Raw genomic sequence first — 26120 nt, forward strand, 5'->3', positions numbered from 1 at the left:
TGACTAGTATATTCACTGTTTTCATGCTCTCTATTTTTCTTTATCATATCTGTTCATGATTTGTATATGCCTTTTTGAATTTATTTTTAATTGTATTTCTTGAATAAACATGCAACACAAAAAATGTTGCCTTTCTACACATAACTCTTCTGTCACTTTTATGTAACCTGTGGTTAGCACTAGGGTTGGTGTATACTCAGGAGACTTGAATCTCTGGACTGTCCATGTACAAGCTGGGCCCTGAGCCTCTGCAGTCTTGCAAATCCTACCCTCTGGTTCACTGGAATTACACAGGCCAGCTAACAGGGAGGTGAAGGTGGTCAACCACCAAACCAGGGAACTGAGAGTGCTTACAACTGCCTGCAGGAAAAATGCATCCAACATCCATGTGGAATCTAAGCCCCCTCTTGATATAGATGTAGAGTGGACATCACCATCCCAGGGTCCACAGGATGGAGGAATAAATATGGATTAGAGGAGACTTAATGATATTCTACTATGGAAATATTGTGACCAGTAATGGAAAAAATTAAAGCACCAATCTGGGGAAAGAGGTCACTGTAGTTGCTGGGAGCACGTTGAGGGAAGAAATCATGTGATATGGGGACATTTTCAGGACTTGGAGTTACCATGAATGATGTTGCAGTAACAGATGCTGGACATTATACATCCTGCTACAACACACTGGATAGACTGTGGGAGAGTGTAAACTACGATGCGGACTGTTATCCATATGGCGTGGTGATGCTCCAGGGTGTTTTTGCCAAATGCAATGAGTGTGCTGTGGTGGTTGAGGGGGGTTGTTGATGTCAGAGGTTTAGGGTGGGGGTGGGGGTATATGGGAACTACTTATATTTTTAATATAACATTAATAAATAAAAATAAATATAAAAGAGAAAGAAGTATATGAGGTGCCCATATAACACATACCCCACCTTACCCTACTCCCGCCACATCAACAATCTCTTTTATCATTGTGGCACATTCGTTGCATTTGGTGAATACATTTCATAGCATTGCTGCATTGCATGGAAAGGAGTTTACATTTCTGGTTTACACTCTCTCCCAGTCCAATTAGTGGGTTATGGCAGTATGCATAATGTCCAGCACCTGCCTATGCAATATCATTTAGGACAACTCCAAGAGCCATAAAGTCCCCAATCATATCTCAAAGAAGCAACGAATGATATGTATAAAAAGAAACAAATCACATGAAACCTGAAATAAGAACAAGGCCTAGAACTGCCTAAGAGTTACCTCCTGAGAGCCTCCATGTTGCTAAAATGTGGCCAGTCTCGAAGCCAAACTCAGCATGTAAAAGTGTTGCCTTCCTCCCGGGCATGCGACATGACTCCCAGGGATGAACCTTCCTTGCACCGAGGAATAACTACCAAGTACCAGCTGATGATGTAACTTGAAAATGACCTTAAATAAAGGGTCAACTCAGACCAGCAGAATATCTCAATCTGCATGTAATACCAGGAGTTAAAAATGTTTTCTGACCTGAATAAAAGGGGGAAATTGAAAGGACAAATGAGTTTATATGGCTATGAGTCTCCAAAAAGAGCTGGGAGGGTATCAGATGGATCGCCCTTATGCACACCTCAGTGCAGCCCCAGGGATAGATAAAGTATATTTGAGCTCAGCTATTGGTTTTTCTGCAGAGACCCACAGGTTCTATGGGCATGGTAGATGGACTTCAGTGCCATGTCAGTTGGCCCTACTTTGGAGTTTGAGTTTCTGTGTGATGGAGCTGGACTCAGACGTGATCTTTGTTCACAAGCCTCTCCTGTTACTTTTATCGGATCTGTAGTTGGCACTGGGGTTTAGTGTATATCCAGGGGACCTGAATCTCTGGACTGACCATGTGATAGCCAGGCCCTGTGCCTCAACAGACTTGCCACTCCTACACTCTGGTTTATTGGACTTACCTCGCTCAGCTAACATGGAGTGAAGAAGGTCAACCACCACACCAGGGAGCCAAGAGTGCCTACACCTGAAAGCAGGAGAATTGCATCCAGCATCCATGTGGAATCTAAGCCCTCTCTTGATATAGATGTTGACTGGACATACCCATTCCATGGCCACAGGGTGGAGGAATAGAGTAAGGATTAGAGTGGACTTACTGATATTCTATTCATGAACTATTATGATTAGTAATCGAAGAAAATATGGCATTGGTGTGGAGAAAGTGGCCATGGTGGCTGCTGGTGGTAGGGAGTGCGAGGAAGAAATGCAATCTTGGGGGGTTTTCGGGACTTGAGTTGTCCTGGGTCATGCTGTGGGGATAGTTACCAGACATTGTTTGTTCTCCCATAGCCCACTGGGTGGACTGTGGGAGATTGTGGGCTTTGGTGTGGACCATTGACCATGAGGTACAGTGGTGCTCAGAGATGTATTCACCAAGTGCGATGAATGTCTCATGATGATGGAGGAGGTTGTTGTTATGGGGGAGGAGTGGGGTGAGGGGGTTGGGGGGTATATGGGGACTTCATATTTTTTTAATGTAACATTAAACAAAGACAAGAAAAGAAAAAAAAAGCACACATGTCTATCACATGCTTCCTTGAGGATCTTACTTACATTTCATTTAAATTCATGTCTAAATTCACATTAGATATATTTTTCCTAAGTGAATCAATCTTCCATTTGTTGACTGCTGAACTAAGTTTATTACTAATAATTTTCCTCATGTGCACTGCAATATTAATATGCTATCTTAAGTAGTAAACATTTTTCTCTCTCCGTTCAGGATTCACTCTTGTGTGCGTCAATGAACTCTCATGAACATTTAACACAGAAGCAGGATTTCCATAAATATTCAATTATAGTTTTTAAAATTACAAGCTCAGTCCTCTGTGAGCTGTTATTTTTTTAAATCAATTTTATTGTCACATATCAATAAAATATAAATTCATCGAAAGTGTACAATCAATGTTATTTGATGCAGTCACATATTTGAGCATTCATTACTTCATTCTTAGAGCATTATCATTATTCCAATAATAAAAAATTTAAAAAAATCATGACCTCTCTATCTCTCTATGCTTCCCATCATACACCACAGCTCTTCTTTTTTTCTCTCTATTTTATTTGTATATGTTTTTCAAAACTGTCCTATAAACACAATAAACTGTTATCCTTTATGTTTATATTTTGTTCTGTATGTTCCCCCAGTGTCTTATTTTTTTCACTCTATTTTCAATGAACTTTTAGGTTACAGAAAAGTCTCTTTGAACATATAGGAAATTCCCATTTCTTCCAATCCTTCCCTCTCTCATATTTTCCCCTATGAATAACATCTTGTAACACTGATATAAAGAGAGTTGTCACCAGAGGTTCTGAAGGGAGGGAGAGGGAAGAATAGGTACAACATTGGTCATCTTGGTGACATTGGAATTGTTCTGCATGAATTTGCAATGAAAGATACAAGCCATTATAAATGACAAAACCCATAAAATTGCATGGTGCAAAGTGTGAGCCATAATGCTGACTATAGTCTATGGTTTATAGCAATTCTTCAATATACATTCACCAATTGACACAAGTGTTTCACACTAATGAAAGATGTTATTCATAGGGAAAAATATGAATGGGGGAGTTAGAAGAGCCATTGATATTCCCTATGTTTTTGCTCTAACATTTCTATAATCTAAAACTACCTTAAAAATAAAGTTAAAAAGCTCCAAGCTCACACTCTGAAAACTCTATTTATACCTGATTCAGAAGATTTCAAGGCTTTCATCTTCCTCTCAGATTCTAGAATTATCTCCTTTCTGAGCAAATGCATTGCTCAGTCCCATGTCAAAAGTTGGAATCTCAATTCCTGACCCCACACTATTCCACATTAGCCTCCTTATCATATCTAGAACCAAGCAACAAATTCTTGGAAAAGTAGTATCATTGAAATTTCAGTCACAAAGTCAGGAATTAAGAAGAGAAAAATTCTGTTACTTGGTACGTCTTCTTTAGTCCATCATGTATTGGAAAAGGAGATATTTTACCTCATTATCACCAGGGAAGTAAATGCGATATGATTGCATTTCCATTTTGATACCTCTTTCTGCTAATTTTTAACCCTTGGACCACAAACATTACATTAAGCTTTGGAAAAATATCCAACTCTATATATCCTCAAATATGAAAGGAACTTGCCAGCATCTATGACAGCTAAATAGCCACAGTGGAGCACAGTGATATGTGACCTTCACTCCTACCTGGAAGGGAAATAATAAGTTCTTGTTTTCTGTTTAGGTTGTCTCTTTGTTTCTGGGGTTACATGAGCTCTACTGTCCATAGCTTAAGGGATCATTAGCTATCTCTAGTCAGAGAAGGAAAACTTGAGTGTGGTAGACCATAAATATATGTGGCATTCCCACAACTTAGAACTACTTGCCTTTGAGCATTGATTCACTTGTAAGTGGATGTGCCCGCCTAATGGGCACATATTTAAATTCCCTTCAAAGTCAGTTGCCATACGCCCCCCCCTCTGTTTTTAATACCAGGGTAATAGAAATCCATACTTGTTGCATGTGCCATGGATGTTCAATGTGGTAGAGAGTGTGGGGAGCTGTCCAGCTAATTTTCTCTGTCTTATGTTGAGAAAAGATAAGAATTTCCAGCATAAGGCCATGCTACCATGAAAGTGCAAATATTAGAGGAAAGCAATCTGGAGGTGGAGGAATGGATCAGTATAACTTGTTGATCTATGGGTTTAAGATGGTTTATAAGGACTGAGGTGTAGATACATGTGTCAATTTCAGTAATTCATAATGCACATTTATTTCTACATTGTTCTTAAGTTATTGATTTGTAAGTTTTTTACTTTAGCATGATTGTTTCTTATCCAGGCACAGACACATTGACTTGTGGGTGACTCTGATCAAATGAAAGTCATGCAGACTTGGGTCTGCCCTATTGTATATATTGTGTACTACATTGGGACGTATGTGTTTTAGGATGCCCATCTCTATGGACTCTGGAGTCCATGATCCCAGAATGCTCTTCCGAAATCTTGACCAGCATAAGTCCTTCCTAACACAACATTCTTTTGATGCAATGGGCACTAGTTCATTGAATACACTTATTGTACTGACTAGGCTTAGGCTAAAACTTCCTGGAGAGAAGGAGGTCCCTGGAGCTTTATTATCCGTGGACTTGATGAAATCATAGCACCTATGGGTGAAGAGGATAATCCAAACATGTTTTCAACCATTGGTTTTCACCTGGGCACAGGACTTCAGATGCAGAGCCCAAGGGCAAAATATGTTCAATTCCCCCTATTGTCTTTGAGGATTTGGAAAAGCTTAGCAGAAAGAGGTCATTGAAGAAATTAGGTCCCCTTTCCAGGTCATAATATCCTGCACAAACACACATACACACACACAAACACACGCACACATATATAGGTATATTTACATATATATTTGTTTGTGGCCACAGGAACCATTTCAGCTGTCTGATGAATACTTTGCACACACTTAAAGATTTGGCTGTGATTCATGGAGACACTTCTGTGATGTACCCACTGATTTTTTTTTTATTGACTTTGTAATAATATTACATTAAAAATATATATGTGAGGTCCCATTCAACCCCACCCCCCCACCCCCCTCTCCCCCCCCAACAACACTCGTTCCCATCATCATGACACATCCATTGGATTTGGTAAGTACATCTTTGGGCACCTCTGCACCTCATAGACAATGGTCCACATCATGGCCCATACTCTCCTCCATTCCATCCAGTGGGCCCTGTGAGGATCCACGATGTCCGGTGATCACCCCCGAGGCGCCATCCAGGGCAGCTCCACGTCCCAAATACGCCCCCACCTCTCATCTCTTCCTGCCCTTCCCCATACCCATCGTCCACCATGTCCACTTTTCCCAATCCAATGCCACCTCTTCTATGTGGACATTGGATTGGTTGTGTCCATTGCACCTCTATGTCAAGAGGAGGCTCAGATTCCACATGGATGCTGGCTGCCATCCTCCCATTTTCAGTTGTAATCACTCTAGGCTCCATGGTGTGGTGGTTGTCCCACTGATTTTTATTTTCCTGCTCCTTCAGCTTCCCCTCTCTGCGTGGCGATTAACTGATCCTAACTGCTTCCACAGAATGAAACCCAGTGAATTTAAGGATGGAGATCTGATTATAGGTGGCTTTTTCCCCCTTTATACATTTCTAACAAATGTTGGGATCACCCAGCCTATGAAGGAAGTCTATTTACAGCAGTAAGTGCTTTTTCATTCATTTTCTGCATTATTATTAGGTTGAATGCTGCCTAGGCAATTTGCAGATGGCTCGATCAACATTCTCCACATTACCTGCCCTCCCATTCGCACCTGCTACCCACATCCCAGTATGTGAGTCATTTATTTTGTTTCTTCCCACTGCTATTTTTTCTTTCAAAGGGGAATGAGAATATTCTATTTTTCTTCCTCTTAGTTCCCATGTCTTTCCCTTTTCTGTGCTGGGATACAAGTGGGACAGTCCTCTCCAAAATGCTCCACTCTCCTTGCCTTTTCTCCTCACTCTGCTGCCACAAGCAGTGGATCAAGTAATATGTCTTAGAAAACCTGTCCTTTGGCATTACAGCTTGGCTAAAAGGTTTCAGGTAAATGTCTGTTTCCCAAAAAAGGGTTTGCTAATTATTCTTTCCCCATGGGGATAGTGGCTAATATTCTTACCAAGATGACCCAGGTATCTGTGTCCCCCATGCATGGTCAGATTTCTTACTGTAGGCATCTGGCTACTGTTTGAAATATTCTGTATCATCACCTCTCAGGCTTCATTCATGCCTCCTCGAACAGCCTGCCTGACCAGGTGTAAGAGATGAATCATTTGTGAGATATTTTCAACTCCAGCTTGATTCTGATTCATGTGGGCATTTAAACAACCTCCGTTTTTAGATTTCTGTGACTGCCAGTTCTATATCTGATGATGTAATTAATGAATTGATGAAGTGACACTTCAAGGGATCATGTTTCAAAAAATTTGATTAAAACATTTCAGGAGATTCCAGCAGATAGCTTCTGCTCATGTGAGAAGAGGGGATTTCACTCAGTAAAATGATGTGTTAATGCTTTTCTGAATGTTCCTGAAGCATATAATTTGCAAGCAGTTCTGCAAAATTTTGACAGGTGATGGAAGGTTTAGAAATTTGGGACCTTTCTCCTTCGAAGGAGTTTGCAGCTAAATTTTCTGTCTTTCCATTTCTGGATATTTGTCTGCCTATCTCTTCCATTCTTTAATACTCCTCCAATGCTTCCCTGCTTATTTCCTCTCCACAATTTTCCAAAATATATTTGTCCCTTTGTCATCCATGACTGATGCACACACCTCATTCTGAAGGATGCTGCTGATTGCTGCCTTTTAATGCAGGAGTAGAGCTTGGCTCATTCAGGGACATTTCGACCTGAATTTCATGCGGTAGAAGGTCAGATTTTCTCATCTGTCCCAGCTTGCTTTAAGAACCCTATAAGGCCGAGGGAAAGAGAGGTGTAATGTCTGACAGAAGAGGAGGCACTAACTGCTTTTCTTCTTAGACTCTGCTATCCACTTAAACCACCTCAGGGGTGGCAATTTGCCTTTCAGGGCTTTGGCCATTTTTCTATTCACATCTAGGCCTTTTCACTTTTTAAGAATATTGTTGTTAGTGGAATTAACAAGAGCATTTTCATTAAAAATTCATTTCATCATTATTTTGTTGCTAGCTTTAAATATTTTTCCGTAAGGTATCTTTAAATAAAAAAACAACATGAAATTTCAGTTAAAGTAAATTAGGTATATTTTCTTTTATTTTGAGTGCCTTTCTGGCCATGTCTCCCTAATCTACAGGTTGATAAATAGATGTGCTTATTCTACTACTTTGTGTTTCCTTTGAGAACTGGAAAGATTTTGCCTCAAGTATGTAGTAGATTACCTCATTTTATATTTCAAAATTATTTACTTTCACCACTAACGAAACAGTTCATTATTCCAAGACCAGCTTGATAATGCGTGAAACAGTCACTTAAACACAGATTGGTTCTCCATTTTCTGTTCTGTCCTGTTGATATATCCATATCTTCCAATGCCATTCCCATTCTGTTTAAAATATTGTGCCTAATTAAATATTGCAATTATTGGTTTTTCTGTTATATTCTCCCCTTAGTGTTCTCAATTATTTCAATAATTTCCTGAACTTACCATATTTCCAGAAACCTCAAGCTGTATTAACATTAACTTTTTAAATGTCTCAATGATTTTAAAAAATAGTTTATAGTAACATATATACCACCCAAATTTTCCAAATGATATTCACATTATTGTGCTGCCATCACCAACATCCATTACTCAAATGTGTACATCATCTCTAAGAATATATCCATACCCACTAAAAAATAATTCTACCTTCTCCTTCACCTCCTCCTCTGTGCCCTGGTAACTGGTAAACTACTAATTGTGCTACCTTTTTTTTAAACAATCAATTTTATTGATACATATTCATAAGGCATACAATTCATCAAAAGTGTACAATCAATGATATTTGGTATTATCACATATTTCTGCATTCATTACTTCAATCATAATTAGAAAACTTCATTAATTCAATAATAATACTACTAAACTTTTATAGAACATTTGTAGACTATTAATGTAGTTGTAATATTTTGGGGGATGTACGAGGGATTGAGTGTGGGACATCTTACATGGGAAGCATGTGCTCAACCACTGAATTAGACCCACTTCCCTGTTTGTTATGCATTTACATTCCTCCATAGAGCTTTGTGGTCTTGTTCACACGTAACAGACAAATTGATTTATAGGTAAATTTACAGTTAATTTATTGTTAAAATATGTCTTAATAATATCAATTATTAATTATATTAATTATTACTTGTATAAAATATATAAATGAAATTGCCCAATATTATACCATTATTAATATTAAGAATTTATTATTAGTCTATTACTATCATATCTATTTCCCATAAAGCTTAATAAATTATTGATATTATATTTAAACATTGTTAAGAGTTGTATATATTTGATTGACTACTTCCTTATCAATTACAAATATTTTCCACATTTTTTCTTGGGTTTCCTATGTGAACCATCTTGCTTCCAGCAAGATTGTGGTTTGCTCCTTTCTTTCCATTCTTTTTTGCCTGTTATTTCACTGCATTTTGTAATAGGCTAGCAATGCCAGTAAGGTACAAAGCAACCTGGAATTAACAGACCTGATGCTCCCCTTGCTTTTAAAGAAAATGCTTTTTGTTCAGGGATTCTTCAAGCACAGGACATACTGCAATACATGAAGCATATGACATTCTGCATCAGCAAACTTGGCTAATGGTTTTGGATCATTCAGTTCATGAATGGGGAGAATATTAGACAGTGTAGATCAGCCCCTGTGTGGGAGTGATCCTTCCATGCCTGACCTTCAGCCACCTCCAATTTTGATTCACTATCTTTGCATTAAGGAAAGTCTAATTTCTCAGTTTATGTGCATTTTTGTTTTTGTGTTTAATCATATTAAGAAATTCTCTTCTCCTAAACAAATATATTCAGTTAGATGCTCAATGTTCTTTAATGCTTCATCTACTTATTTGAATGTGTACATTTTTGTCATTGCAGAAAAGTGAAGACTGATAAACTATTAACTAATTAGCTAATAGTATTTTTTTATGATTATTCCTATTATTTTCTGCTTGGTGTTTGTCACGGCTACGGTGCTCCTTCTTTTTCTATATTATGTAAGAGATTCCTACTAGATAATTCATTTTTTTCCATAGGGACTATACCATCCTACTTCCTTGTAAAATATGTTTATAAGACACATTTAAAGAAAAATGAAAACTTGAAAGCCAAAGTGTGTAGCTATAAAGATACCCTAGTTTACTAAAGTTAATAACCATAATTAACCGGAGGCAAGTATATTTATATATGGAGGAGGATAAAATGCATCCTTAGGAATTGAGCAGTACATTTGTAATTAAAAAAAAGTTCAAATCTTCAAAAATGAATAGCAATTATTATAAATATATAAATATATAATATCCTCAAACAAATAAATAATGAAACAAGGTATAAGCAAGGCAACATAGTGAGAAATTTCAATATTTCTCTCTAAAATGACAAGATATATCTACTAAACATAAATTATATTTGAAAAATTTGACAAGTTTGATTGATTGAGCACATGTGGAAACCTGTGTCCAACTGTTGAAATATACAGTAAGCAATAGTTATTAGTGTGTTAATCAAGCCTGTGAAAAAGAATGTTTGAAATGGATGCAGGAGACTTTTGTTCTTGGAAATTCAGTTGCCTGGTAAAAATATGAAAGGAATTTCATTTGTCCTGCAAAAGGAGTTATTAATAAAGGAAGTGGAACTGTGCACAAATCAACAATAAAGATGAAGAGTAAGGGTCATATGAAGGGAGTACAAAGGAAGATCTTGGATTAATTGTTAATGTTATTAGGATTGTAATATTTTAATTAAGAAATGGTTAAGAGAATTTCTAGACATCATGACATTTTTCCCTTTAGTATACAGCAGTGTTTCCAGTCCTGTTAGGTATAGGTAGTGATCACCTTGCACTTCATCAGTTTTCTTCTCCCAAATATTCCTGCCTTGCATGATTCTTCCTATTCTGTGCTCTGACATTCTTCCCAGTATGTCACAGTTGGAAGAGGGCATGTCCACAACTTGATGGGGTAGAACCTAAGGCTAATTGATTATTAGTCTTCTTGTCGATGCTTCTCACCAAACAGATGTTACGCCCCTCTGCCTCTCTCATCCAATTCTGCTTATGCTGTGGAACTGAACTTTTGAAGAGATACACCCTTCAGTTAGAATTACTCTAAACTCATAACAATAATCCTGCTATTATATAAACCATTTAATAATGTGATAATGTGAAAAAATAATTCTTGTTTCCTGATATAAAGAATAAATTAAACATTCTTTATGAATTTTTTCACTCATTACACTTTCTTTTGTATATAGTATCATCTTCCTCCAACGATTCAAAATTCAGTCATAGCCTTCAAATGTCTTTTAGCTCTTTTAGGATTAGCTGATTTCCAAGGCTTCAGAAGAACTAATCTAGAATGACTCCATTTGTGCTTTCATCCTTAATTTGGTCATTTTATTGAATTTGAATAGAATCATGATTTGAGTCTTCTGCCTAAATATAACTTTGCATTCCATACAGGTTTCAGACCAAGAACTACCAGTATGTTCTGGCCTTGGTTTTTGCTATTGAAGAGATCAACAGGAACCCCCATCTTTTACCCAACATTACTTTGGGATTTGATCTGTACAATTCATTACACAGTGAACAGAGGACATTGGAGAATCCCATCATTTGGCAATCAGGGCTGGGCAAGGACATTCCTAATTACACCTGTAGGAAAGAGAGCAAGTCTGTAGCAGCCGTTATAGGAACAACATGGGCAGTTTCTGCCCAGATTGGGACACTGCTGGAACTCTACAAAATTCCACAGGTGAGCCTCAATAGATGGGAGGGGAGATAAATTAATGTTTCCTTTGCTAATTTCAGGGACCTTAAAAGAAAAGGTCAAATGAAGAAATTGTGTTTACTCATATTTCAAAGGTTACAGCCAGTACACAGTGACATGGTGGGATGTTCACATGTCATTTTCTAGAAAATATGTGAAACCAAGTGAGTAAGAGCCAAATGAGTTTCCTAGACCGTTGAGACTGGTCAAGTAGCTGCCAATATGCTCTCAGGGATTGGGAGATTATTAGAAAGTAAGAAGAGAAAATTTTTCCTTTTTCCTTTTTAAAACATTTTTTAATAAACGAGTGAGTAGGATTTACAACTCTTCTGAGGCTCAAGGCCCAGCTGCAATATGGTCATTCTTGACGTTCAAGTCTCCTGGATATGCACCAACCCCAGTGCCAACCACAGGTCCAGTAATAGTGACAGAAGAGGCATGTGTAGAAAGGTCACATCTGAGTCCACCTCTATCACATTGAGGAACACAAATTCCAAAATAGGGTCCACTGACAAGGCACTGAACTCCAGAGTCAGCTGTCATGATTGTAGACCTGTGTATCTCTGTAGCCCTCAGGAGCACCAGTACCTGGAGTAGTATCTACTTCCCAGGTCAGCTAACAGGGTGGTTGAAGATGGTCAACCACCACAACTAGGAATTTAGAGTGCCTACAACTCAAAATAGGAGAATCACATCCATCAACCATGTGGGATCTGAGTGCCCTCTTAATATAGAGGTGGAGTGGATTTCACCAATCTAGGATCCACAGGATGGAGAGGTAAAATATGGATTAGAGTGAACTTACTGGTATTCTACTAAAGAAATATTCTTACTAGTGATGGAAGAAACTGTAGCATTGATCTTCAAAAAGTGGGCACTATAGTTGCTGAGGGCAGGGAGAGGGAAAAAGAGATGGGATGTAGGGGCATTTTGGGGACTTGGAGTTGCCCAAAATTATATTGCAGGGACAGATGCTGGACATTAATATCCTGCCATAACCACTGAATGTACTGGTGGGAGAGTATAAACTAAAATGTAGACTCTAATCCATGTGGTGCAGCAGTACTCCAAAATGTATTCACCAAATGCAGTGAATGTGCTACACTGATGAAAGAGGTTGTTGATGTAGGAGGAATGGTGGATTGGGGTGTTGGGTATGTGGGACTCTCATATTTTTTAAGGTAACATTCTATGTGATCTATATATCTTAAAAACAAAAGACAATTTAATAAAAAAATAAAATAAAAAAATAATACGTTGTTTAATATTCATCAGGGCTGATATTGTGCTTCTGACCAATCTTCTTTCTCATACTGGCTCTTTCAATCCTACCTTTAGCTTGCTTTTGGCCTCTATGGCCCACAACTGAGTGATGATGGCAAGTGGTCATCTCTTTATCAGATGGCCCCCAAGGACACAACTCTGGCCCTTGCAATGGTCTCAGTGATGCTCCATTTCAGCTGGAACTGGGTGGGACTAGTCGTCTCAGAAGACAAGAGAGGTGTGAAGTTTCTTTGGGACTTGAGGGCAGAGATGGACAAAAATGGAGTCTGTGCAGCCTTCTTGGAAATGATCCCTGTCACTGAGAGGACAATTAGCTCAAAAGACTGGCAATATCATTTACGCATCAGAGAATCATCAGTGAATGTGACTGTCATTTACGGTGATTCCGACTCCCTAATGGGATTGAGCTTTTGGAGATGGAGACTCTTAGTTTTAGGGAAAGTTTGGGTTACAACCTCACAGTGGGATTTTACCACCAGTGAGAGAAACTTTTTACTTGACTCACTCCATGGGGCTCTCATTTTTTCACACCACCTTGCTGATATGCCTGGTTTCAAAACTTTCATCCAGACAGTTAAACCTTCAAAATACCCAGAAGACTTTTACCTCACTAAATTGTGGTACGTCTCTTTTAATTGCTTGGTTTCTGAATCTGACTGTAACACTCTGGAGAATTGTCCTCCCAATGCCTCCTTGGAGTTGTTGCCTTGGTGGCTATTTGACAACAACATGAATGAAGGATGTTATAATGTTTATAATGCAGTGTATGCTGTGGCTCAGAGCCTTCATGAAATTCTTCTTCAACGAGTAGAAATACAGTCAGTGGAAAATGAAGATGGACTGGTGGTTTACCCTTGGCAGGTAATACCTCTTCCATTGAACAGCATGTGTATTTCACTACGTGTCATAATCATAAATTTCTTGGAATGCAGCATATGCTCAAGTCAGGAAGTTTAGGGTTGTTTCTAGATAAGTGCAAGAGATGACTTGCTTGTTCACTGTCTAGGAGGTAAATCTAGCCCTGTGCAGAAATGGTAATGAACAGGAAGGTGCCAATGGCAGGGAGGGAAGGAGTTATTAGTCAATGGCAATGCTTCTTGTTACTAAGGCCCTCAACTTTCTGCCCACTTAAAGTTTTAATATAAAATTCTAGACCTCTTCCATTGAACAATTGCATGACAGCAGAGACAAACTAGTTTTTGAATTAGCTTTAGGCACTTTGTTAGATACTGTATATAAATTATATCATTTAATTCTGCAAGCTCTTCAGATATTGATGACCTTGCTTGGGAAGAATTCAGTTAGCAATTGAGAGTGTTTAGATTTGATTCTTCTAATAAGGTTTGTCTGTATCCCACACTCACAGATTGTTTTCATCTCGTTGTATTTGGAGTTTTCCCCTGAAACTTAATATTTTATGCTATGACATTTTAGTCCTCCTTAAGGTTTCTTTTTTTTTACTTAATTGAATGTTAATAATAAAACTGCCTTAGGAAGCAGGGATTACAGAGGATCAGGGATGTTCTGACCTTGGTGATCTGTCCTTGATCAGAGGACCCACTTCCTCACAGGTGTGTCTCTTTTAGCTTCACCCATTTCTGAAGAACATCCCATTTAACAATCCTGCTGGTGACCCCGTGTATTTTGATGATGAAAGGAAATTGGAAGCCAGTTATGACATTCTCAACTTTTGGAATTTTCCAGAAGGTTTTGGACTTAAAGTTAAAGTAGGACAATTTGACTCAGCTGTGCCACGAGATCAACAATTGTCTATATCTGAGGAGGTGATAGAATGGGCCACAGGATTTTCAGAGGTGGGTAGGACCCAATTACCATGCATAGTATTACAACAAAATATCAAAAATCTTGTCATGGAGATTGTAATAGGCAAGTTTCTCTAAGGAAACAGAATCAACAGGAGATAACTGTGAATAGAAAGAGATTCAATAAAATTCTCTCATGTGTCCATGGGGATGGCCAGGTCCAGATTCTGCAGGCAGGCTGAAAACAGGGGCTCCAATGAAGGTACCATGAAGGCCCTTGATCAGTTCCCGGGAGACGTTGCCTGTCCAAACAGGAGCTGGGAAATTCTCTCCAAATCCTGAAATCAATTCCTGTTTTAAGGTAGTCTGATTGTAAAAACCTTATTCATTGTTGACAGAAATCTCCCTGGTGGATTTTACATGTAATCAGCCTCATTTATGCAGTTTATTACATGATGATTAACATCCATAAATATCCTTTATAACAATTAGCCCAGAGTTTACTTGACCAAACAGTGACCGTGTTAATACATTAACCTAACCAACACAGAGGCTTTATACGCTCCTTCCAGCTAAGTACATGACCAGATTATTAGTTTAACCACTTACCATTTCACTTGATAAATTTTCTCACCTACTATCCAAAGGATGTAAAAAGAAAACATTTATTTAAAGATACATATCTAATTAATTATATTTCATATCATGTAATAAACCTGATATCTTATCAATTAATTTGACTTAGGTATTTGAAATTTAAATTTGTTGGTGCTCCAATACTTCAACCTTCTAAATACTGGTGAATTAAATGTTCACTGTTAAGAGCATGTATCTGATTTCTTCCCAGACTCCCAAATCTGTATGCAGTGAGGAGTGTTCTCCTGGATTCAGGAAAACCTTTCAGGAGGGAAAGGCTGCCTCTGGTTTTCTTTGCACCCCCTGCCCAGAGAATGAGATTTCCAATGAGACAGGTAAGTTTATGCCCACAAAAAAGTCCCCAAATCTCTTTTATATCCCCAATTCATACAAGGTATTAGAAAGAATCTGGAGGACAACTACAGAGACAAAATTCTTCCTTCCTTTGTATAGTAATTTCATTTTTACAATAAAAAAATATTTCCCTTTGAAATGACACCAATTCTCTGCCCAGAACTAGCTTATTTGAGTCATTGTTCAGACACATGTAAGGCCAAATAGTCTCTAGGGATCCCTTTTGTTGATGCCACCAAATTAATACACCTTTCCTCCCTCTCTTGGAATTTAGTACATGGTGTTACAAGTACCTGATTTTCGTATTGAGTGAAAGCTTGTTTAGATTATATTTAAGCAATGTGTTTAGACCTTCCTCAGTTTTTGTGCCTAAAACTGTTCATGACACAGAGCAGATGCTCAGAAAGTTTGGGAATGATTTTAGAAATATTTATTTCTATTGTGTACAAAATGAGGATGATCTAACTTACCCTTAATGAGGAGTTTCAGTTTCCACTCTCCTCAAGTTCCTAGGTAATTGGGGAGAAAAACATAGACTTTTTTTGTCCATGCTTAAAGCACACAGTGAATATTTGAACAGGAACCTGTTGACCGCATCTTCATTGGGAGGATGGGTCTCATGGGTTCTTCAGAGAGGCAGGAAATTAGTATTATGTAAAATGAGTCAAGGGAGGAATAAAATCTTGGCCAAATTATTATAAATGAAGAAAAGGAAACCACCACTGCATATAATATTCAGAGACTCAGAGTACCTGAAAAGAGTTTCAATGTGACAGGATCACACAGAATATTGAGGATGGGGTTTGAGATATGATGTAGAATAGTCTTTAATATTCTTTTTGTAATATAATTAACATCTTGAAATTATTCATATTCATGATATTAAATTATAGAATCACTTCTATGGTGGTAAATTTCTAAGTTTCTTTTGGTGATTAGTATGCAGTTTAATTCCCTGAAATGGTTACTGTTGTTTCAGTTTTTTGAAACATGTTGTTCTAATGATATAACCTAGATTTAGTCAACTTGGGAAAATGATTCCTGTACACATTGGTTATAAGCAAGTTTGAGTAAATGCTCCATGTGCACATGTAAAAGAATAGTGTATCTACAAAGTCAGTTCCCACACATTTGGAGATTAAGAAATACACTATTAAATAACCCATGGTTTAAAGTAAATAGTTTGATAGGATTTATGAAATGTTTAAAATTGAAATTGCCACATTTTATGTCTCATATGATAAGGCTAAAGGTATCCTCAGAGAATAACGTTTAATGTTAAATTTTATATACCTATGTATGTATTATTAGTATGCATATTTAAATGTAAAAAAAATCTGATGTTTAAGTATCACGAGCTAAAATAATAACATTAGAGTACACATAAAGAAAGTGGAAGACTGAAAATAATAAGTATAAAAAGAAAATGTAATAAAAGACAAATATGAACGGATAAAACTCAAAGCTAAATCTAATGAAAGACAAATTGTTAGATAATGATAAATTGATAGATAGTGATTAAGAAAAATTGCATAATAAATAGTGAAAAGACTTAAAAGTGGGATATATGTACAGAAATATTAAATCATAAAGGATAGTAAAAATAACTTCATGTCAATATATTTGAAAATTTAAATGAAATTCTCAAATTTCCACAAAAATAAAGGTTAAGTGTCCCAAGAAAAATGGAAAATCTGAAAATATTTGTATCTACTTAGGATATTAAACCCTAGTTTAAAATGACATATCTACTAAAAAAAAAAATTGGGGGACCAATGACTTCACTGAAAAATGCAACCAAACTTTCAAGGAAAAAAGAATCCTTATCTACTCAAACTTTTCCAGATATTAGGAAAATCTGGAAAAATGCACATTTAATTTTACTAGAAGAACTTAACATTGGTACCGAAGTCTGATAACATTGCTGTGAGAAATAAAATATTTGGGTCAATTTTTCTCTTGAGACTAAACTCACATTTGCTGTTAAGAAAAGCTGCAATCCAAATCCAGCTGTATAACATAAAGAACTTATTGTGATGAAGTTTATTTTATGCAAAATAAATTGGTACATGAGCACCTCAAAAAGGAGAAACCATCATTTCAAAAAAAAATTCAGGAAAACATTGAATAAAAGTGAGCATCCATTCAATATTTAAAAATAAATAGGAAAACCATTGTTTACCAAATTAGAAATAGAAGGGAACAACTTAAGTTGGATAAAATGTGTAAAATAGATCTAGCCAGTGAGAAATCATTCCTAGCATATATAGAGTGCTTTTATTAAAGCACAAGAGAGACAGAAAATATAGCAATAAAAAGGGCATGGCTTGAGCACAAGCTCTTTCCTCAAAAACATCTTGAAATGTGCAATGAACATATGAGCTCGTGTTCAGATTAATTACTCACCAAGAAATTCCAAACCAAAGTCATAGTGAAAAACCTCAAAGCATCCCCCATAATAGCAAAAATTAAACAACATCCATGTCAAGGGTCTAAGAGAACATGGTACAACTGGAAAGAAGGTTGATTGTGGGAGTTTAAACTAGTGTAACTAGTTGGAAAAGTGGATGGCATTATTTACAAAGATGAATATTTATGTAGCTTATGGCCCAGTAATGGAACATCATAATTGAACTGGATGTCTAAAGATGCCCTTATGAGTATATGTTATCCACCAGTGTATAAATTTTAAGAAGAACTGAACGAAAACTCAACATTGAATGAAAAGAGCAACTCCTATCCAATTGAAGGTCTGAATGTCGAAAGAAGGTCAGAGCTCTAAGAGAAAGTTTGAGGGAAGAAAAATAAACAGATTATAACACACACTTTCTTGAAGTCAATGCAAGTTGACAAAAATGGATAAAATTACCCAATGTGTTTCTTTTAGGGACTTATAAATAAGTTAAAATTACTGAACATGAGCTGATGACACATTGCTTTTCTCACCAGATATGGATGAGTGTGTGAAGTGTGCAGATCATCAGTATGCAAACAGTGAGAGAAATCATTGCCTCCAAAAAGCTGTGACCTTCCTGGCTTATGGAGACCCCTTGGGGATGGCTCTGGTCTGCACAGCTCTTTGCTTCTCTTTTCTTACTGCGGTTATTCTTGGGGTCTTTGTGAAGCACAGAGACACTCCCATAGTCAAGGCAAATAACAGGATCCTCAGCTACATCCTGCTCATCTCCCTCACCCTGTGCTTCCTCTGCTCCTTACTCTTCATCGGTCGCCCTAACACAGCCATCTGCATCCTCCAACAAATCACATTTGGAATTGTGTTTACTGTGGCTGTGTCCACTGTGTTGGCCAAAACAATCACTGTGGTTCTGGCATTCAAGGTCACTGCTCCAGGGAGAAGGTTGAGGCAGTGTTTGGTGTCAGGGGCACCTAACTTTGTTATTCCCATTTGCTCCCTGATCCAGATGGCACTCTGTGGCATCTGGCTGGGAACCTCTCCCCCATTCATTGATAAAGATGCACACTCTGAGCCTGGTTATATCATCATTGAGTGCAGTAAAGGCTCAGCCACTGCCTTCTACTGTGTCCTGGGATACCTGGGCTGCCTGGCTTTTGTGAGCTTCATTGTAGCTTTCATGGCCAGGAACCTGCCTGACACCTTTAATGAAGCCAAGTTCTTGACCTTCAGCATGTTGGTGTTCTGCAGTGTTTGGGTCACTTTCCTCCCTGTCTACCACAGCACCAAGGGGAAGGTTATGGCAGCTGTGGAGATCTTCTCCATCTTGGCTTCCAGTGCTGGGTTACTAGGCTGCATCTTTGCTCCAAAGTGCTATATTATTTTTTTTAAAGCAAGATAGGAACACACACCATGGGTTATGGAATAAAACACATTCTGGGGGAAATAAGTCTTCTTAAGTTTTATCTCATTTGGTTCCTAAGACAAATAGGGAGACTGATGAAAATCTATTCCATGCTTGCATTCAGGTATTAGATAAAAATATAATGTAATTTGCCATCAATTAACACATGAACTTCCTACATTCTCTCAAAGTGTTCAGGAATACATCTTTCAGCCATCTAAATTTTTTATTTTAAATAACATTTTTGTTTCCTTATATCAAATACACTCATGAAGACTGGTACTCTGCATTCATTTTGTGTGTAATAACCAAATTTACACATATTCTCCCACCTTGTTTTGCACTTCTGTTTTCCTAATTTCCCTTATAAACACTATCAACAATTCCTCTCTTTCATCTCTTTATGGTAGTCTTAGTGATCCAATACCATTTATGGACTATTCCTTATTATCTCCCAGATTTCCATGACCAGATTTTAAGAATAATAGATTCTTATATATAAAGAACTCATTTTTCTGAACTTCCTAATGTATTTATTTGACTTTTCCCCTCTTGAACAAATGCCACAATGTTTTACTATGCTCTATATGATTACAACTTTCATTTTATACTTGATAGTACATTTCCTTCCTAATTACTGCACCATTTCTGGATTTGTTGGAGAGAATAACCTCAATATGTCTAAGCGACACAAAAGCATGTCTGGCAGAAATGCTGATTGTAGGGAAGATGCTCTAAAAGAGAAGGAATTTGTGTTCTCCTTTCTAGCTTCTATAGATTCCAGGTCTGATCATATAGAGAATGCAGGAAGCTTTATGTGCTGAGCATTAGCTTCTGAAATGCAGTGTGTTTAATGTTTTACTCTGATTTCAAGAAATAATCATGGCATATTATTCCATTTTATTAGTTGTAAAACTTATGATGTACTATGTTCACTTTGCAATTCAGAATCTTACTTAAATTAGGGGTCCTAATTGAGAACATATTTTAGAGGTGATTTCTAAGAATATCTGACATTTTTTTCTGAGAAAATAACATATTCTTCTTTTCTGATTATTGAGAATTGAATTACTTACTAGTATCAAGTAACTCAGAATCAAATTTTATTCTCAGCCTTAGCAAGTATATCAAAGAATTTGAATCATTTTCCATCCCATTGTGTTGAATTTCTCTTTCTCTTTTATTAGGCAAGTATGTAAATTTTGTTGAAAAGAATGGAGAAAAGGAGGAAAGAGAAAGTCAGAAAGAAAGTGAGAAAGGAAGGGAGAGAGGGAGGGTGGGAGGGAGGGAGGAAGGAAGGAGGTAAGGAAGTAAGAAAGGAAGGAAGGAGGGAAGGAAGGAAGGAAGGAGGGAGGGAGGGAGGGAAGGAATGAAGGAGGGAGGGAGGGAGGGTGGAAGGGAGGAAGGCAGGGAGGTAGGGAGGGAGGGTATGTAGGGTAAGAACTCTTGTAAATAAAGTCAAATTCATTTTGGAGATGCAACTTTCTGCCCAATGGAAATACAGTGGTAATGATGACGTTCAAGATCCTTTCATCTTACTCAGATTGTTCATTTTCAAATAGCCTTTTTCAAGATATGCATCTCTGAGATTTCACATAAATGTAATGGGCCTGCTTTATAAGCCTAGACCCTATTTGGTCTTTGAAAATTCTCTTAATCTCCTAAACTTCAATATAATACCTCCTGTCATGCTTATCTAATATAAAGTGCTATGTGGATCAAACAAATTGATGACTGCCTTTTGAAGTGAGGTTCTTTGAAAAAGTCTTATGGGGTAATTTTTCAAATTTACATAAATACTGCTTTATGAGAAAAAATGCAACTGGAAGAGGAAGGACAAGCACTAAAATTAATTAAGTACTGTGCTGTATACTTCCTGTTTGCCCATCTGCATCCATTCTCCAGCCTTCTCCTTCAGGAAATCAGGATGGGAAAAAAACAACTCCTTAAGTAAGGAGGAATGGTGTTGGTACCTAAGACTGTTTTTGTTTATTTTCTTTCATTTGACCTTTGGAAATGGCTTGTCAGAAGCTATAATAAAATACTATTAGATTTGGGTTGGAAATATATTTAAGTTAGCGATTAATTTTGGGAAAGTTCATATATTTGCAACGGGCAATTTTTCTCTCTCAGGGATTGGCTATCTCTTTCCATTCTCTCCTCTACTCATCATCATTCATTGATAATTTAGGTATATATGTGTATTTTGCATAAATATATATATAATTACATATAAGGATAATAAATTCTCCTATTTGTTGTAGGTATTATGAAGGTCTTTTTATCTCTGCTACATTTTCAAAGGTTATTCATATTGTATAAAAAAAGTATTATTTCTCTTACTTCTTAGTTCATATATATTTTTTGGCAACTTCACATTTCTTTTTCTTTCCAATTCTTTATCTCTCTTATTTCTTTATTTGTTTAATATGATGTGTACTCTTAGAGTTGCTCATGGAACTCCATCTTTTTCTCATGTCTTAATTGGGAAATTTGTCAAAGATTTCATGATCACCTACGGTGTTTGTGGCAAATTGTTTTATCATAACCGTTTAAGATAAAAAACTATTTCTTTCATTCTAGATTGTTCAGAAGTTTATAATGATTTGGACAATATATTTTGACTTTTCTCACAGTGTATATTTTTTCCTTTACCTGTTAACTTAAAAAATTTCATTAATAAGACTTAATATGAATTATTGGGAAAAACTTTAATGGGCCATTCTGTGATGTTCTTCTATTAGACTGAAGTAAATTTGCATGAAGAGTTATTACACGTGTTTAAATTTACATTAGCCTATAAATTTTTCTTTCTAGTGTTATCCTTATTTGATTCTTAAGCATACAAATGAGAATAAAAATGTTTGTTAAATGAATGAATGGAAGAAATGACTGGATAGAGGGATGGATGAATGGAGAGAGAGTCAAAGGGAAAAAGTTGGAATGATCTGATGGATGAATGAATGGAGGGAAAGACAGAAGGAGAGAGGAATGGACAAAGGACTACATAGAGGAATAGAAGGAGATTAGTACAATTGATAAATAGAGAGACTGAATGAAGATGGAGTGAGATGATAACACTGAACGGGTGAGCAAATAGAGAATGAAGATACAGAATATCTAAAATAAAATCAGTCTAACTCTTGACTGTCTTTATAAAGATAGACCCTGTGAGGCTCTCATACATTCTATCATAATTATATAAAGTCACTGCATAACTTGGGTCTCTTTTGGATTCAAACAATAGAAAACAGAACTTAAATTTGCTTGAGCAGAAGAATGAAGTCGATTGCATATATAAATTATATCTTCTCCATCAATCTTGAAATGTACTTCCTCCCATTGATAAAATTGGGTCACATGCTCATTTTTGACCCATGGACTGCACTAGGTGGAAAGGAATATTCTAATAGTTTAAGACAAAAGAGCTGATGCCCGGTGTGTAGGTCAGTTTGATAGCACCCAATCACATATTTTCTTCACAATGAGAAAGAAAAAATTCCCTCAAAATCTGGGGTTTTAGAATTGGAATAAGACTCACCTAGATATTGGGAGCTAGTCAACGATTTTTAAAAGCAGATACATTATTTCATTTTAAAATTCCAACCATGGTGTTAATACCTATAGGTTAATTAAACTGAAATGTTGTTGAAGAGCATGTCTGCATGTATCATATTATATCACACCCACAAATGAAACAACTTGTCTGTTTTATTAAGAACAAATCCTTATGGCAATAAGAGCTAAAAACAAAACAAAGAGCACTGTGTAAAATAAAGTGTTCACAGTCTAGGAGAAAATATTCTTAATACATATACCTGGAAAACTCCCTGATGCATTAATATATGCTGAATACATACAAACAGCCCACATCAGAAATGGGCAAAACTTGAACAAATTTGCAATTTATCATATAAAATGACCAATAATACTTATAAAGGAGCTTAATATATTAAAAGCCTTGATGATCACAATATATTCTAACCCACTAGAATGACTAAAAGTGAAATCTTTTCATTTTCAAACTGAAGAAATGAACCAGGTGATGACAATGAACAGCTTATAATTTTTAGACTGATCTATTACTTCTTTTTTCAAATGAATTGACTGTTTTATCCATCTCCATATGTGAGTTTCTGGGAAGAGAATAAAGAGAATTAAAAATGAAAGAGTAAAATGATATCTGAAATCACCTGGTAAACTTCTAAGATTCTCAGGAAGTATGGAGTCCAGGGAATATTTTAGTGTATTTCCTCCTATATTTTATGTATTTATTTTATTTCCAGCAAGTATCAGGAACACTGGTCTGAATCTGGGCATAAGGATGCTGTAATCTGTACCCTTTGTCTTAGAGATGAGGTAACTGGTCCCCAAACCACAGCAAATTGCGGCGGCTTGCTCGGTCGGTAGAGGTGGGGTCTGGCTGCGGACGAGGGGTCGGTCCAGCTCTGGACGAGGGGTCGGTCCCGCTTGGGATGAGGGTTCGGTCCCACTTGGGACAAGGGGTCGGTCCGGCAGCAGACGAGGGATCGGTCTCACAAGGGGTTGCGCGGTTCGACTGACGGGGTCGCCCGGCGAAGCCGGCGATGAAGGGCTCACCCGGAGAAGCAGGCGATGAACTGGGGACAAGGGAGGCCAGGCCCTTGTCGGGGGCTCTCAGGACTGGAGGGCGCACGGCAGAAAAATTACCGCAGAGACAAGGTAAACACGCAAGTCCAACTTTATTGAGGGAGAGGCAACAGTTTTATAGGGGCTGGGGAAGGCTGATTGGTGGAAGCCACGCCCTGTTCTGATTGGTTGCCGGTGAAAGGTCAGTGGGCAGTACTAGACGGGGGAGGGGTGGTGGTTAGGGATTGGCTGTCACTGTTGCTGGGGGAAGGGGCAGGGTTTAGGGATTGGTGGCTGCTGTTGCTGGGGTGGAGGGCATGGGGGGCCGCGGTTAAAGAAGACTTGGGGCTGTTTCAAAGAGATCTTACACCGGTGAGTGTCTAGGAGACTGGTGAGGGCCCGAACTTGTGGGGCTTGCTTAGCAGATAGGATGTTACCCATTGCTAATGGCCTTTTGGAGCCGATAAGAAAAGGGGCCCTTACCTTGAGAGCGCAGCGATGGGAGCCGAGGTGCGCGGTGAGACGAGGGGTCGGAGCCGACGGGACTCCGACGGTGGTCGCGGGCCAAGAGAAGGCCCCGACGAGGGGAGGGTGGAACGACGAGCAGTGGAGCAAGGCAAAGGGGAGCAAGTGCGGAGGGGAGGAGGCAGAGGTGAAGGCAGGGGTGGAGGTGCTCAGGCACGCACTCCTGAGAGTTTTATTGGCGCCTCTTAATCATAGCGGGTCGGTATAAGCCCCCGACATGGAAGGAGAAAGCCATCCAGTGATTCTCCCAGACCGCCGTGGATTTTATGAGGTCACCAAGGTTCAGGAGCAGCAATGCAGAGCAAAAAGATAGGGGTGAGAAGAGAGGAGGGCGTAGGGCTGTGGGACGGTTACTTCAGACGTGCAAGCGCGCACTCCCGAGAAATCCAAGGCTCCTCTTAATCATAGCGGGTCGGTATAAGCCCCCGACATGGAAGGAGAAAGCCATCCAGCGATTCTCCCAGACCGCCGTGGATCGTATGAGGTAGCCAAGGCTCAGGTAGCAGCAATGTTGCACGAGAAAAGTCCCAAGGTGAGAAGAGAGGAAGGGGGGGGGGCCGCCAGGTTATGGAGTGAGGCTGTGGTGGAGTTGCCTTGCCCCACGTTGGGCGCCAGCTGGGGTCGCCCGGAGAAGCAGGCGATGAACAGGGGACAAGGGAGGCCAGGCCCTTGTCGGGGGCTCTCAGGACTGGAGGGCGCATGGCAGAAAAACTACCGCGGAGACAAGGTAAACACGCAAGTCCAACTTTATTGAGGGAGAGGCAACAGTTTTTTAGGGGCTGGGGAAGGCTGATTGGTCGAAGCCACACCCTGTTCTGATTGGTTGCCGGTGAAAGGTCAGTGGGCAGTACTAGATGGGGGAGGGGTGGTGGTTAGGGATTGGCTGTCGCTGTTGCTGGGGGAAGGGGCAGGGTTTAGGGATTGGTGGCTGCTGTTGCTGGGGTGGAGGGCAGACTTGAGTTTCCCGCCCACGCCTGGCTGTTGCTGCTATTGGGGGAGGGGAAAAGGGCAGACTGGAATTTTCTGCCCTGCGCCTGCGCAGGGAGAAAGAAGAAGAAGGGTGCCGCCCTACAGGCATCGTGTGGCGCCATCCGGGAGGAGGGGCGGCCGCGGAAGCATGGCTGCCGAGAAGGGGAGACCCGAGGGCACTCTGCGCCCATGCCGAGCTCCCTTCCGGGGTGGCGGTGAGTCCAACCAGCCACCCTATTATGGGGGCAGCGGCTTGGCCTGCCGCGGCTGCTCCCCCGGCAGGCCAGCAAACCACACTTCAGCCCGAGGGGTGACCGCAGCAAATTAGTTGTGGGAACAGTAAGCAATATCTACTCTTAAGGGAAATTTATTTATTTATCCCTTCATTTTTCCTTCATCATCATCATCAGTAAGAAGAGGTGGTTCAAAAGCTCTTATCACTTTCTTCATGTACTATTTTGCCTATACCAAAATGATAAGCTATATTCTTTTGAGTAATGTTTTACAATGTGTTCCCCTATGTGCAAAATGTTTTCTATGGGGGAAAAATACAGAACCTAAAAAATTAGGGCTTTTGTAAAATTCATAAATCATAAGCAAATATGTTCAAAGTCACTGTAAATTTAGAGCAAAGCATCCTGTCTGAAACCCCT

At 38.6% G+C, this 26120-nt stretch overlaps 1 pseudogene; it reads left to right on the forward strand.

Annotated features, from left to right (window-relative positions):
- Positions 1–1347: 1347 nt before the first annotated feature.
- LOC101414206 (vomeronasal type-2 receptor 116-like) lies at positions 1348–19420 on the forward strand (annotated as a pseudogene).
- Positions 19421–26120: the final 6700 nt, after the last annotated feature.

The sequence above is a fragment of the Dasypus novemcinctus genome, chromosome 30 (assembly GCF_030445035.2).
Source record: "Dasypus novemcinctus isolate mDasNov1 chromosome 30, mDasNov1.1.hap2, whole genome shotgun sequence".
Lineage (NCBI taxonomy): Eukaryota > Metazoa > Chordata > Mammalia > Cingulata > Dasypodidae > Dasypus > Dasypus novemcinctus.